Source organism: Bidens hawaiensis, unplaced genomic scaffold (assembly GCF_021521415.1).
Source record: "Bidens hawaiensis isolate Kalapana, Puna unplaced genomic scaffold, B.hawaiensis_p1.1 tig00023203_1, whole genome shotgun sequence".
NCBI lineage: Eukaryota > Viridiplantae > Streptophyta > Magnoliopsida > Asterales > Asteraceae > Bidens > Bidens hawaiensis.
The window spans coordinates 100,215-113,744 of record NW_027493632.1 but is presented as its reverse complement, the minus strand read 5'-3'; the positions used below and the strand labels follow the sequence as shown (position 1 = coordinate 113,744).

At 34.8% G+C, this 13,530-nt stretch overlaps 1 pseudogene across 1 annotated transcript; it reads left to right on the top strand.

The window, feature by feature from the left end:
- The first annotated feature begins 6,815 nt into the window (after nt 1-6,815).
- Nucleotides 6,816-11,364, top strand: LOC143567036 (putative phytol kinase 3, chloroplastic; annotated as a pseudogene). Its single transcript, XR_013141333.1, has 6 exons — nt 6,816-7,026; nt 7,880-7,947; nt 9,172-9,303; nt 9,402-9,517; nt 10,827-10,940; nt 11,052-11,364. The product of XR_013141333.1 is annotated as a putative phytol kinase 3, chloroplastic (transcript).
- Nucleotides 11,365-13,530: the final 2,166 nt, after the last annotated feature.

Sequence of the window (13,530 nt, the reverse complement as noted above, 5' to 3'; positions counted from 1 at the left end):
TATTTACACGTATGTGTATAGTTCGCCTAACAATTAATTATTACACAAGTTTCAATAGCTAACTGCCTATTAAAACATTTTTATAAAAAATGCATATATGTATGCACAACCACATCATATGCGTACACAATTCACTGAACTAACCATTATTCAAGTTTAAAAACCTGTTTGTTCAACATTTTTCAAATCAACATATTTTCTAAAATCTTACTCAAACTTAAATTATGCAATCTGAGTCATAATTAACCCTAAATTAGCAAAAAAAAATGATTGAAAACGAGACTAACTAGTCAATGAAACCCCTAAAAAACTTAAATTATGTAATCATAATAATCAAAATCAACAATTAACAACCACAACATCTTAATTTCAATTTCATAACCAATGACTGGAGACGAGACTAACCTGCAACAAAAAGGTGCGACGGAGAAGATAACCCTAACTCAACGAAGGTGGTGCGACGGGAGACTGGTAGTGTGACGGAAAACATGGTGGGGATGCGATGGTTCGTTCGTATCACCTAACTCAAAGGTGCTATGGAGACTTGTGGTTGTTTTTTGTTCGTTCATTTTGTATCTAGATGGAATTGGAATTGAATCTTCGTTATAAACCAAAATAGTTGTTTGCAGGTTTGTTAGATGGAATTGAATCTTCTATAATTTCCACTCCAAATTTTTCATATTTACAAAAATACCACTGCTTTTCTAAAACTCCTGAACTTTAAACATGTGAATCGAAATGGTTCTCAAAGTTCTCAATTTCAAAAAGTTCTTTCATGATCCTCACCCCATATATATATACATATATATATATATACATATATATATATATACATATATATATATACATATATATATATATATAAGGAAAGGTTAACGTACAAATGAAATTAACGTGCTAAACGTGATAATCAAGTAGAGTAATTATATATACAAGTAGAGTAATTATGTAACTATATCATAGAGTAATTACATAATTACTCTACTTGTATATATAATTACTCTACTTGATTCTCACGTTTAGCATTTTAATTTCATTTGTATCTGATCCAAACCCTATATACACACACACGTATAGACACATAGACACACACACATTAGGGTGGGTTAACGTACAATAATGGCTTATCGTACATTACGTACGCGAAATTCCAGAGCGTTAAATTAAAAACACGCGGTGACAGTTTCGTAAATAACCCAACAGTAGTTCGCGATCAAATTCATCGATTACAAATCGACTCTGATCCAAATTCGGAACTCATCGCTCTATCTTATCCAATTTCTAAACTCTAATCACAGCTTAAAGTATGAAATCTCTAAAGTCAAAAACCAAATCAAACTCGAACGTCGTTGAATATCAAGAAATCTTCAAAATTGATCAAAATGATGATTTAATCAATCGAATTGATGTGTAGAGGTATTTAGATTCATCAGTCGATTATGAAATTGCAGAAATAATGCACTCAATCGAGCTCTGATTATGGTTCAATATATTACGTTTAAACATTCTGAACAAAACTGAAGACCTTTAAACATTCTGACCAAAATGAAAATTTAAACGTTCAGACCAAAAATGAACATCTTTAAATGTTCAACTAATACGTTCAAAAATTAAAAGTAATGGGTGTTCAAAAAGTTTAGAAGTTCTGAACTTCTAAACTAACAAAAAAGATTCCTACCCTTAAACATTCAAATGTTAAACCTTTAAACGTTTAAGGTTAAAAGTTTAAACGTTCAGGCAAAAAAAGCAAAAAAAATAAAAATAAATGTTTAACTTATACGTTCAGACCTTTAAACTAACACCTTTAAACGATCAGAAGTTCATATATAAAATTAAACACCTGTAACATGAAATTGAACACTGAATTCACTTCATATAATCTCGTAATCATCAAATAATTATCAATCGATCGTCAATTTGATCATCGGTTCCATCATATGAACAAATATATATGGAAAGTTTGCAACTGGGTTTCTGCAAATGGCTTATTTCAATTTAAATAAATTGAAGTGTATGTCTGCAAATGACGTCGGTGACGATGGTTGAATTCGATGCAACGGTTAATTAGGATGGAAACGATTTGAAATAATTTACAACTTTGCCACCGCGTGTTTTTTGAAATCTAGGGTTAAGGGTGTCACGTACGTAATGTACGATAAGAGATTATTGTATTGTATCCTTTATCAATCTATATATCTATATATCTATATATATATAATATACTAGATTTTATCTCTCGTATTACATGGTTGTTTTACATTATTATTTTTAATATTTATATATTTTTTAGGATTTTAATTTTGTTTATTGTAAGGAAGTTAATAATATGCTTTGGATTTGATAATGAAAATGTTTCACAAATAAATGAGATATTATAACCCGGTTTAAAAGCTATTTGGGTTTGGTGAGACGTATGACCCGCTTATTTTTTTACTAAAAAGTTGTTTCTTAATTATAAATAATATCTTTAAAAAAATCGGATACTAAATTTTAGTATATCCCTATTTTATAGTATTTTCATATGAAATATTTTGTAAGATTAATTATTAATTTAGTGAGATATTATAACCCATTTAAGGGCTATATAGGTTTTGTGAGACCCATACTCGTGAATTCGGGTCAAATACATGAAAAACCTTCATTTACAAATAAAGCAATCTGATAACTTAAGGAAATATAGAGAAGTTTTGTTTATATATATTTAAGATATTTTATAAATAAGCTAATTAGTATTGATTTTCAGAATTTCTATCCAATGCATGAGAATAATCAAATACAAGCAAAGTTTTTCTACAAGTGTTTGGATCCAAGATCACAAACATATTGCTACTCGTTCCTTTCCTGGTTACCCCAAAATCAATAAAAAAACAAATATATATTAATCTACATTAAGTTTCCATAAACTTTTAAAAATGAGGAAGAAAGATAAAGATTCTAATGTAAGAGTAAAAAGAACAAATCTATATCTGTTCATATAATTTTAATTTGAGGATAAGGAGGGAGATTGAGTCTGATGAGAATGTTTTGTTAATCAAAGGGCAGACGGTGGTTCTTGGAATTGGAGAAGAGAGATTAGAGGGGGGAGAGAAAGTGAACAATTTGATAATTTGATGGTGGAGTTAGGACATGTAAGTTTAACGGATTCTCAAGATAGATGGATTTGGAGTTTTGGGGATATGGCAGACTTCACGGTTAAGGGTGTAAGAAAGGTTATAGATGAATTTATTCTTCCTTCGTGGGCTCGAAAGACAATATGGTTCAAATTTCTTCCTAGAAAAGTTAATATTTGTGCTTGGAGGGTGTTACTTAAGAGACTTCCTATGAGAGTCAATCTGGTGAGTAAGGGTATAGACATTCCGAGTTCTTTATGTCCTATCTGTAATGATCATGAGGAGTCTATTAACCATGTTTTCGGTATGTGCTCGGTGGCTAATCGGATTTGGGGTCTTGTTGCTTCTTGGCTTGGCCTACCGTTGTCTTCCTCTTTGGCTCCGATTGAGCTGATGTCTTGGTGGGACACTTTAAGAGTCCAAACTCATAAGAAAGATATGATCGGGATGATTATATTTGTCACTTGGTTGATTATTTGGAGATTCAGAAATGACTTGGTATTTGAGAAGAATCGGCATAACAAAGAAACGATATTTGATGAAATTTTAAATTTCTCGTTCTTATGGTATAGTAGCAGAAATCGTAAATGTAATATTTCTATGATCGAGTGGCTTAAGAACCCTCTATTGTATTTGTAATGTTTTATGTTTTTTTGTTCTAGCTACTTGCTAGGACTGTTTTTGTTTATTTTTATAAAATACCGCCTTTTCAAAAAAAGTTTGATTAGAAGGTCAAATATGACAAACTAAATACGATATAACTTAAGTGTTAAACTTTTTTGGCATATTAGCATGTTAAGCCTATAACATTAACTTTTTTGGCATTCTAATTAGATTTTTGCTATTTTTATTATGTGACTCGACCCAAGCTAGACAGAAAAACCCGAACATTAATAAAAGACAATCGATGAAAATTTTCGAATCCTGAAAATTTATAGGTAACCCACTAAGGTCATGTGTAATGGGCGCCGGATTGGGGCGAAATAGGGCGATAAAGGGCTAGAACACCCCCCCACCCCCGACGATAATTGGGCGAAAAGGGGCGGGGGCGGGGTTATCTTGTCGCCGATGGAGAAGATAAATAATAATATTATAATCAAATGACCGTTTGACAACGGTCAAATTTAAAAATAAAAATAAAAATTTAAACAATATATATATATTATATAAACATACACCCTTCTTCTCCATTTTATACCCAAATTCTTACAAAAAATAAACAAAATGAATCCTAAAAACAACCCGAACCAACCGAACTACCAACTCCCTGGTTTCGGTCAAGCGTATGGTTCGCAATCGAGCCAACCGAACCAACCGAACTAACAATTCCCTGGTTTCAGTCAAATGTATGGTTCGCAATCGAGCCAACCTAACTTACAATGGAACCTGATGAACCTGAACAACCGAGCTATCCATATCAATTTTCCGACCCGAACCTAAACATGTACGCCAACTATCTCAGCCTCCAAAACACAATGCCGGCGTTCGGTTCTACACCACCGGAGTCGGATCCGGTGACGGTACCAGATACGCAAACGTCACGGGCCTCCGGTTCAAGCAAAAAGCTGACCCGTAAACACAAAAAAAAAAACAACCGGGGGAGTCGATGGCGCAACATGATCCATACAAGCATTGGAGCGAGGAGGAGGAGGTGGCCCTTGCAAGAGCTTGGATCGTCATTTTGGAGGATCCCAAAGTCGGTAAGTTTTTTAATATTAAGTATTTATTAATTATGTATTTATAGTTTATTAAAATGTATACTAATTGTGACAAATAATTTTAATTTGTAGCTAACTTTCAAGCCACCAGGGTGTTTTGGAAGAAAGTATTTGAAGCTTGGCTCGAGATAACCAATAAACCCGAAGACTACCGGGGAAAAGAAGCGGTTCAAGCCCACTGGAAGGGGCTTAACGCCGATTGTCAAAAATTTGCCGGCATATTTAATCGGTTGCAGGGGCCCGGCTGGCGTAGCGGGCATAACGAAAGCGACATTATAACTCAAGCCTTGAGCGACCTCCGAGCTCAGGGCCAAACTTTTGAGCGGCCCGGGAAACCGTTCAAGTATTTGAATTGTTGGAAAAAACTACGCGGTTGCACGAAATGGGCCGGGGCACCAACCGTTCCCGTCGCCCGACGAGCCGGCTCATCCCGACAATCAAAAAGGTCGAAGACATCGTCGTCGACAAATCCGAGCACACCAAACACACCCTCCAATGCTCGTAGCTTCTTCCTGGACGACACGGTTAATTTAGCCGAAGATTTTAATATACCCGACGACGATGAGGTAGAGGAGTTGCCTCGACCACGCGGGAGATCGAGGAAAAATAAGGGGAAAGGTTCGTCGTCAACACGGTTCAATACGGAGCCCGTTGAAATAAACGAGTTGGTCTGTCGTTTGGAAACAAATGCCACCGTAATTGGAGCTGACCTTCGAGCATCCAACAAACAACAAGAAAAGTTGAACCAGACGTTCGAATTAAAACAAATGAAAGACGACTACGAATCGGTATAGCTAACAAAAAGCATAATCGATATCTATAAAATTTGGTAAATATGGTATCATTTCCTTTTATTATCTTGATTTATGGCCAAATTCCAATTCCCTATTCATGGCAATATGAACTTCTTGATGAAATTTGTGTGCAAGTTATTCCTTTTCATCAAAATTTTGTTGAATGAACAAATGATGAGATTTTAATTTCCCTGATAAATGCTTATTGTTGAAACACCCTAAATATTCATGTAACAAAACTAAATAACTGGTACCAACCGACATCATGTCACATTGCCACGCCACGGTGCGGCTTATTTGTTCTTTAGAGCATTCTCATCCCACTCCCTATCCAAATCTCTATAATTACATTAAAAAACACTATATTTCTCTCTCTTGTTCAATTAAATAATATTTTTTATACCTTTATCACTACAGTTTTATCTCTCCTTTACTCACAACCAATCCAACAAATATTAAAAAATAAATAGGGGCAAACAATGTTCCTCAAATCATCATCATCATCGTACTCAGTATATCCCACCAATAGCAAAGCTATGGTAGGGTCTGAGGAGGGTAAGATGTAGGCAGCCTTACCTCTACCCCATAGGGATAGAGAGGCTGCTTCCGGTGAGACCCCCGGCTCGATAGTAGTTTTGCATCAAGCCTTGGACATAAGGCACATAGCACTCAATCATCGGGACACCGGCTGATCGGTGCATGTACCCTTATCTTTCAGCTATCAACGCCACTACATGATGCCTGATTAACCGTCCGTCACTTTTAACGTTATTTTCACGAGATTAGTAAAATAGCGTCAAAATTAGTGCAATTTCACTTTTGCCCACCCGAGGGTTCACACATATATATATCATATGTGCGCACCGCAAGCAGGGCTAAAACAATGTTCCTCAAATGTTTCCCCAAATTTACAAAAAATCACTACATTTCTCTCTCCACCCTATAATTTACACTCACAATCACTCACAACCATACCTTATAATTTGCAAACTCCCTACACATAATTATAGGGGATGGGATGAGAATACTTTCTATTAATTGAAAACTAAACTTAACATAACTTGAATCAGTCCAAGCCAATGACAACAAAACATAAGCATAAATATATTTTTAGAAAGAAAAGAGAAATTTATTTATCTAGGTGTTCGCTAATTTTGACTACAACATAATAAAAATATAATATTAGTTAGGCATCACAAAAAAATAAGTATATATTTGAAAGCAGGTTCCAAACAACATTAATTTAAGACCCAACTGAGAAACATGGGTGGTGGAGCTGGACCAATGTTGTTTCCAGGAACTCCCTTGGTCGGAGATCTTTGCGCTTTGGCATTGTCCACCTGTTATGCTGTCTTGTTGCTTCGTTTTTTTGAAGAAACAGCAAGCAGAGGGGTTTTTGAGCAGGTTTATTTTGAATATTGCTCGGTCAATTTTGGGCTTGTTTGAAAAATGCATTCCTGTGTATAAATGGCAATGGGTGGGGTTTTGGGTTTTGTTAGGCATACACATCCCAAAATCGATCTGATTTTGACAAAGGGTGTGTTTGGGATTCCTTATTTTCCTCTCCTTATAACTTATGATGGTTAAATAAGTTCTTTTTGTTTTAACAAAATGTTTAGAAACGCATAAGGCCTTTCTCATTTCTCCTTATCAACAAAGCCAAAACAAGAGTTTTCAATAAGTTAGTGTCCTTATAGGATTGGAATACCTGTTACACCCTTTCAAGTTCCATTTCCCCATTGCTAAATTATGTCCCTTTTGGTCATTTAAATCAATTAGTTAAACCAAACACTTTTAAAAAATCAACTTATTGTTTTATATTAATCCAAACACATTTTTGGAAACTCCTTACTAAAAAGCCATAAGACCTTTTTAACTTATCATAAAAAGGCCTTTTTATCTTAAACAAGGAATCTCAAACACCCCCAAAATATAACTAATCGGTTCCAAACAATGATAATCATAAAATGTTCCAAATAATAGCTATAAACAAGTTTTGACAAATAAGAATTTCTCCAAAATAAATATATAGAAAAGAAAAAAAATTATTTCGGGTACATCGGATATATAATTAGGTAAAGGTAAATGGGTATGCTATCGGGTATAATACAAATCCCAAACCCACGAAAAAATTTCAAAACTAATAAACCTGTCTCAGTTATGTCGGGTTTCAGGTTTTCCCTCGGGATCGGGTGGCGCTGCCATCCCTAGATTTATTTCTTAACAAATGTCTGATTTTATTTTAATTTGTTTTCAGAAGCTAAACAGGAAACTTTTGCATATAACATTTGGACTAGGATTTATGTTATGCTGGCCTCTCTTCAGGTATTAATTACATTAAGTTGAAAAAATAAAGGGAAGGGCACTTTAGGTATTTCACTTAGGGTGTTCACGGTCCCCTTTTTGCTGTTTTTAGGTCAAACCCATTGTTTTAAAAACCGTTTTTTTTACTCGTACTGGATTTGGTTCAAAAATGGTACAACCGGTTAAACCGGGATGTACGGGGAGGTTTAACCGGGTTGAATATTTAACCTTGTAATTTCATATAAATAACCAAATGTACATTAATAAGCATCACACATGAACATTGATCGAGTCAAATAGAAAGTTTTGTACTTTATATACGAAATTAATCCATTATAAAAGATGTTAAGAAACCAACCTTGGATTTGCAGGATACAAAATTGGTTGATTAACGAATCATCGTTTACTAGTGTTTGCTCGTTTCAGTTTTATCTGCTATGTTAAAAGTCATTTTTCAAAAATATGGGCCGCAAAAAATATCAAAAATCTCTTGGTTTAAAACAGTTTGCCGTTTTAAAACCGGTATTTTTAGAAAAACCAGCGGCACGATGTTCTAGCAAACTGCCGAAAAATACCGGGTTGCCTTACAAAAATCCGGTATAACCAGTTCAACCGGCCGGTACGTACCGGTTTTTAAAACATTGGTCAAACCATTAGCAACTGTATTTTATTTTTGTAAAGCAAAACCAAGCGGTAGAACTTTTAAACCGAACCAAAATAAACCGTTAGTAATGGTTTGATATCACGGTTTGGGCTTTAACATTGTTAACCAAACTTAGCACCTAGGTACATAAGTAATTTCAAAAAGAAAATTATACAACAGTTTACAAAGATAAAGATATCATAATATGACCATATGATATTTAATTGTTTAAAAACTTGAAATTTAGAAAACACATGGAAGATGGTTGGATGTGTTGATATTTAAGAATGTGAAAATGGACACAGTCCACTTTCGATTTAATTTAATTTAACTAGAGTTAAAACAATTTTAATATTAATTTTAATTATGTCATATATATATCAAAATTCTAATATAATAATTCGTTCGGTCCGGATTTATTTGGTTGTTTTTCGGTATAAACTGTATACCGAACTGTTTTCTTCGGTTGGAAAATATAGAAACCATCGACCAAAAGTTAAGTAAAAAAAACAACCATGAAACCAAACCAATGACCAGTTTAGAAACGGTTTGAAATCGAACCGTGAACACCCCTAATTTCACTCATGTTAGCTTTGTTGTAGTTCCAGCATTCAAGGAGCAGCGCTTGCAGCTCTGGTTCCTGGAGTAAACATAATCAAAGTACTTCTCATAGGACTTGGAATTGTCAAAGACGAGGCTACCGTCAAGTCTATGAGCAGATTTGGAGACTACAGGTGTCTGTTTTTTTCATAATGACAATTGAGACACTTTTCTTTTAGTAAATAAACCAAAAAATCTTGTTTGACTGATTAATGTTGTTTCCGTACACCAGGGAGCTTATTAAAGGTCCTATGTACTATGCTATTACAATCACTTTGTGCTGTGTAATCTACTGGAGAACCTCTCCCATTGCCATTGCTGGAATTTGCAATCTTTGTGCTGGTGACGGTAATCACTGTTTCCAATAGTATCTCTCTTACTGTATTCATCTTGGTTTTTTTTAATGCCAATTGAATTAAAAGAAACACCTTCCCGGTTAGAAAATCCTAACCAGGAAGAAAAACAAAGTTACATACTAAGCAGTGAATTTTTTTAACCACTCTACCCAATTCGACTTACTCTTGGTTTTAAATTGCGTGATGCTCTCCGATGCATGTGGTTCAACAATCCCATACGCTATGCGTGGTGGGCGATGTGCTCTGTATTATAAAAATACTAAAATTCTGAAACATGTGTGTGTATATATATATATATATACACGGATTATTAATTTTTTCGATATTGAATAACTCCTTATCACATAAACTCGTTATCACGTATTCAATTTCCAGTTGTTAACTCGCTATCGCTGAAACACCTTATCTTATTTAGAAAGACCGATTATTCGATTTTGAAAATCGAATGTTAGTAGCATCACTATTTTTTACAGCTTCAACCCAGTTTAAATAAGGGAAAAAAACCCCTAATGTGTGCTCACAGCGTATCTCGCGTTTGACCACGTTATGCAAAATAGGCGCAATTTCAGCACAGCATGGAAACACTTCACCAATAACGATGCATTTTCACTTTTCACTAGCGCAACAACTGCATCAGGTAACATGCTCGCAAATTAAAACCAGCCTATTCTTTAGGTTTTTAAAGGGAAGATCCATTGTCCACAAAACTACCTTGACCAAGAAATATTCGTTTGAACACGTGTTTAGTGATTTAAGCAATGTTTTGAAACCTGTACCGGCAGATCGAACAGGGGACCGGCTTGGTCACCAGTCTGGTTTACCATGTTTGAACCGTTTACGGTTGAACCGGGCGGTTCCTAAACGAGTTGGGTTGAATCAGGAACTGGCGAACCGTATGAACCTGGCTTAGAGGACAATCTTTGTAGCATGGGTGGCTTGGGTGAAAAATGAAATCTTGCATACAGCAAGGTTCAAACTCTGGTCCTCTAGGTAGCAACAACACAAACTAACCAGCTGATCTAGAAAGAAATTTAAGTATTTTCTTTGGGTTAAACCTCTACATCTATTAATTCTTTGTCCCCCCCCCCTTCTTTTTTTCTGCTTGTTTTTTTAAAAGGCAAATAATGTTTATTTTTTATGTAGTTTTCAAGTTTCATGAATATTAATTTTTTTTGTACTTATATATGTCATCTATGTCATCTGGTTACATTGGATTTAAGAAAGCAAAACCAGTAAATGTTTCTCTTTTCAACATGGAATAGGTTATGTTCCCCTTTAAACGCGTTTTCCCCCTTATCCAGGTATTGCTGACATTATCGGGAGGCGGTTTGGAAAAAGAAGATCCCTTATAATAAAGATAAATCGTTTGCTGGGTCCATTGCCATGGCCACTACTGGTTTCATCGCGTCTGTCGGGTAATCATTTTGCCAACCTTTCGGTTTGTGCCTTTACCGATTTATTGATATGTTCATACTAGATGAATAGTTTGATATTGGTTATGATGTGAATTTTGGTTATATGTGTAGGTACATGTATTATTTTTCGATGTTCAGCTTTGTTGATAAAAGTTTCAAAATGGTGGTTGGTTTCTTGGTCGTGTCTCTTGTGAGTGCAATCGTTGAGTCTCACCCGATTAGCACCAAGTTTGATGACAATCTTCTCGTTCCACTTGCCTCTGTATCGCTAGGAACGTTGGTATTCTCATGATCATATCGAGACGTGTATCTTGAACTGATGTCTAAATAATTTTCTTGCAACAATTATTGTCTCTGAATGTTGACAATTGCTATGATCCTCATTGTTTATGATATTAATTTTATTACATAAGTTGGCTAAAAACCCTTATGTTGTGCGGAATCAGTGGCGAAGCTCAGACGAATATACCGCAGGGCTGGACTCAAAATGTATTAAAAATTTCACAAACGAGGGGGGCCGGGCTCAAATTTTCGATCGAAAACGGCTAAATTTACACTGCATGTAAAATTTTTTAACGAAAATGGGTAAATTTACACTAGTGCACCAAAAAAAGGGGGGGGGGGGGTTGCCACCCTGGGCATAAGTATACTTCGCCCATGTGCGGAATGAACAATAAATAAATAAATAAAAAGTATGTAGTTTGTAATAAAGAATTAGAAACTGAAAAAAGAACATAAAACAATCGTATTGTTTAGTTGAAGATATAGAGAGAGGAAAATTAGTTATAGTAATAAAAATTTAAGAATTAAGAAATACAATCAAGAATCAAATTTAATTATCAAGTGAATAAAAAGAAAGAAGTGAAACAAAAGTGAGTGAAGGCTCACAAAATTATAAGTGACAATTTTATTTAGTTGCTCATTATATGTGGATTTTGAATTTATAATTCTGGTTTTCACTTTAGAGATCTTTGTTAGAGATCTTTGAGCGTATACATGACCATTTTGATTTTTGAGAATCTTTGTCTAAGGGAAAAAATGTAAAAGAATATTAACAAATTATTTTTATTCTTTTTAACGGAATGAGGTATTAAAACCAACAAGATGCTAATAGCCCAAAGTATGTAGCACCAAAATGGAAATGACACATAAGGCACAAATACCAACAAAAACAAATTACACAAAGATAACCAAGGATATCATAGTTCACAAAATGACGCCACTCCATTGCTCCTATTGTAGAGTCCCGGACTTTGGATCAATTCTTCATCCACGGTAGGCCCAACGTGTTTATTTCTTCCATGATCTAAGATACCTTGTTTCCAAATCCCTTGAGCCTGATATCAGGCGGCACTATTTGATGCTTGATACAAGACTCAGAACTGATACCACAATAATCAAAGAACTAATACCACCATAATCAAGTACGCTCATTACAACTTAGCAAATGAGTTGAGAAAGCATATGTTGGATTAGAGAAACCAACTTGAAACTCTTTCATGCCATTGCTCCACAAGCTCCATGGTTCTCTCAAAAGACTGAGAATACCAAAAAAGAGGGGGAGGGGATTTCATGGATCCTGCAAAGAAAGAAACAGAGAAAAAATCATATGAGTCTGAGAATAAGGCTGCTAAGGAAAAGGCTCATATAAAAAAGATGCTAAAAGATGAAATAGAAGCAAAAAATGAAGGCTCTAGTAAGAGACCTAATAGAGAAACCTGATGAACTAGGTCCTTCATCAAGAACGAAAAAAGAGAGCAGCTAAGAGATCTAAAACAACGAAATCAGATAGAGTAAATGAAGAAAGTGTTGCTACTGAAGAGGAAGAGGAAGGGGAAGAAGAAGAAGAAGCAATAATACCAACCGCTGAAACAACTGATGAACAACAAACAAGACTGGTGCCTGCAATAACAGATGTTCAAAGTACAAGACGAGTTGCTAAAACAACTTATGTTCCACAAACAAGACCAATAGTTTCCAAAACTACTAATGAATCAGTAGTCGTTCCACAAACCACGGATGCTCCATAAAAACCAACATTTATTTCTAAAACTTTTAATGGTGTGATGTATCTAAACTTATACAAAAGGAGATATATGTGGTTTAAAAAGATACAAAAGAAGGAAGTTATTTTAAGAAACCTTTTTGTCATAAAAGGAAGATGAAGAAAAAAACTCCTCCTCCTATTCTAAGAAACCTTTTTGTCAGAAAACCTTCAGTTCCAATAAAAGACTTGTTAGCTACTGAAGACCTGTTAATATCACAAAGTTAGTAGAATATCAAGAAACATTAAAGCAAACTATATTCTAGAAGAAGCTGCAGAAATTTTAACAACAAAATACATTGCAAAGAATTTTCCAAGAGGAACTACTCAAGGTCGGAGACACAAAACAATTGGCTTTTGAAAAAAAGCCTAATCGCTTCAAAAAGATCAATAACTAACAGGAAGTTGTTAATGGAAGTCGTTAAAGACGCTCTTGTTTCAATTAAATAAAATGCAAAATATAAGTTTGTTATGTAAGGCCCCGATCCCGGGCCTCACTTTGGAAATTGGATTTACTCATCAACATAGTTCTACATATCAGAGTTA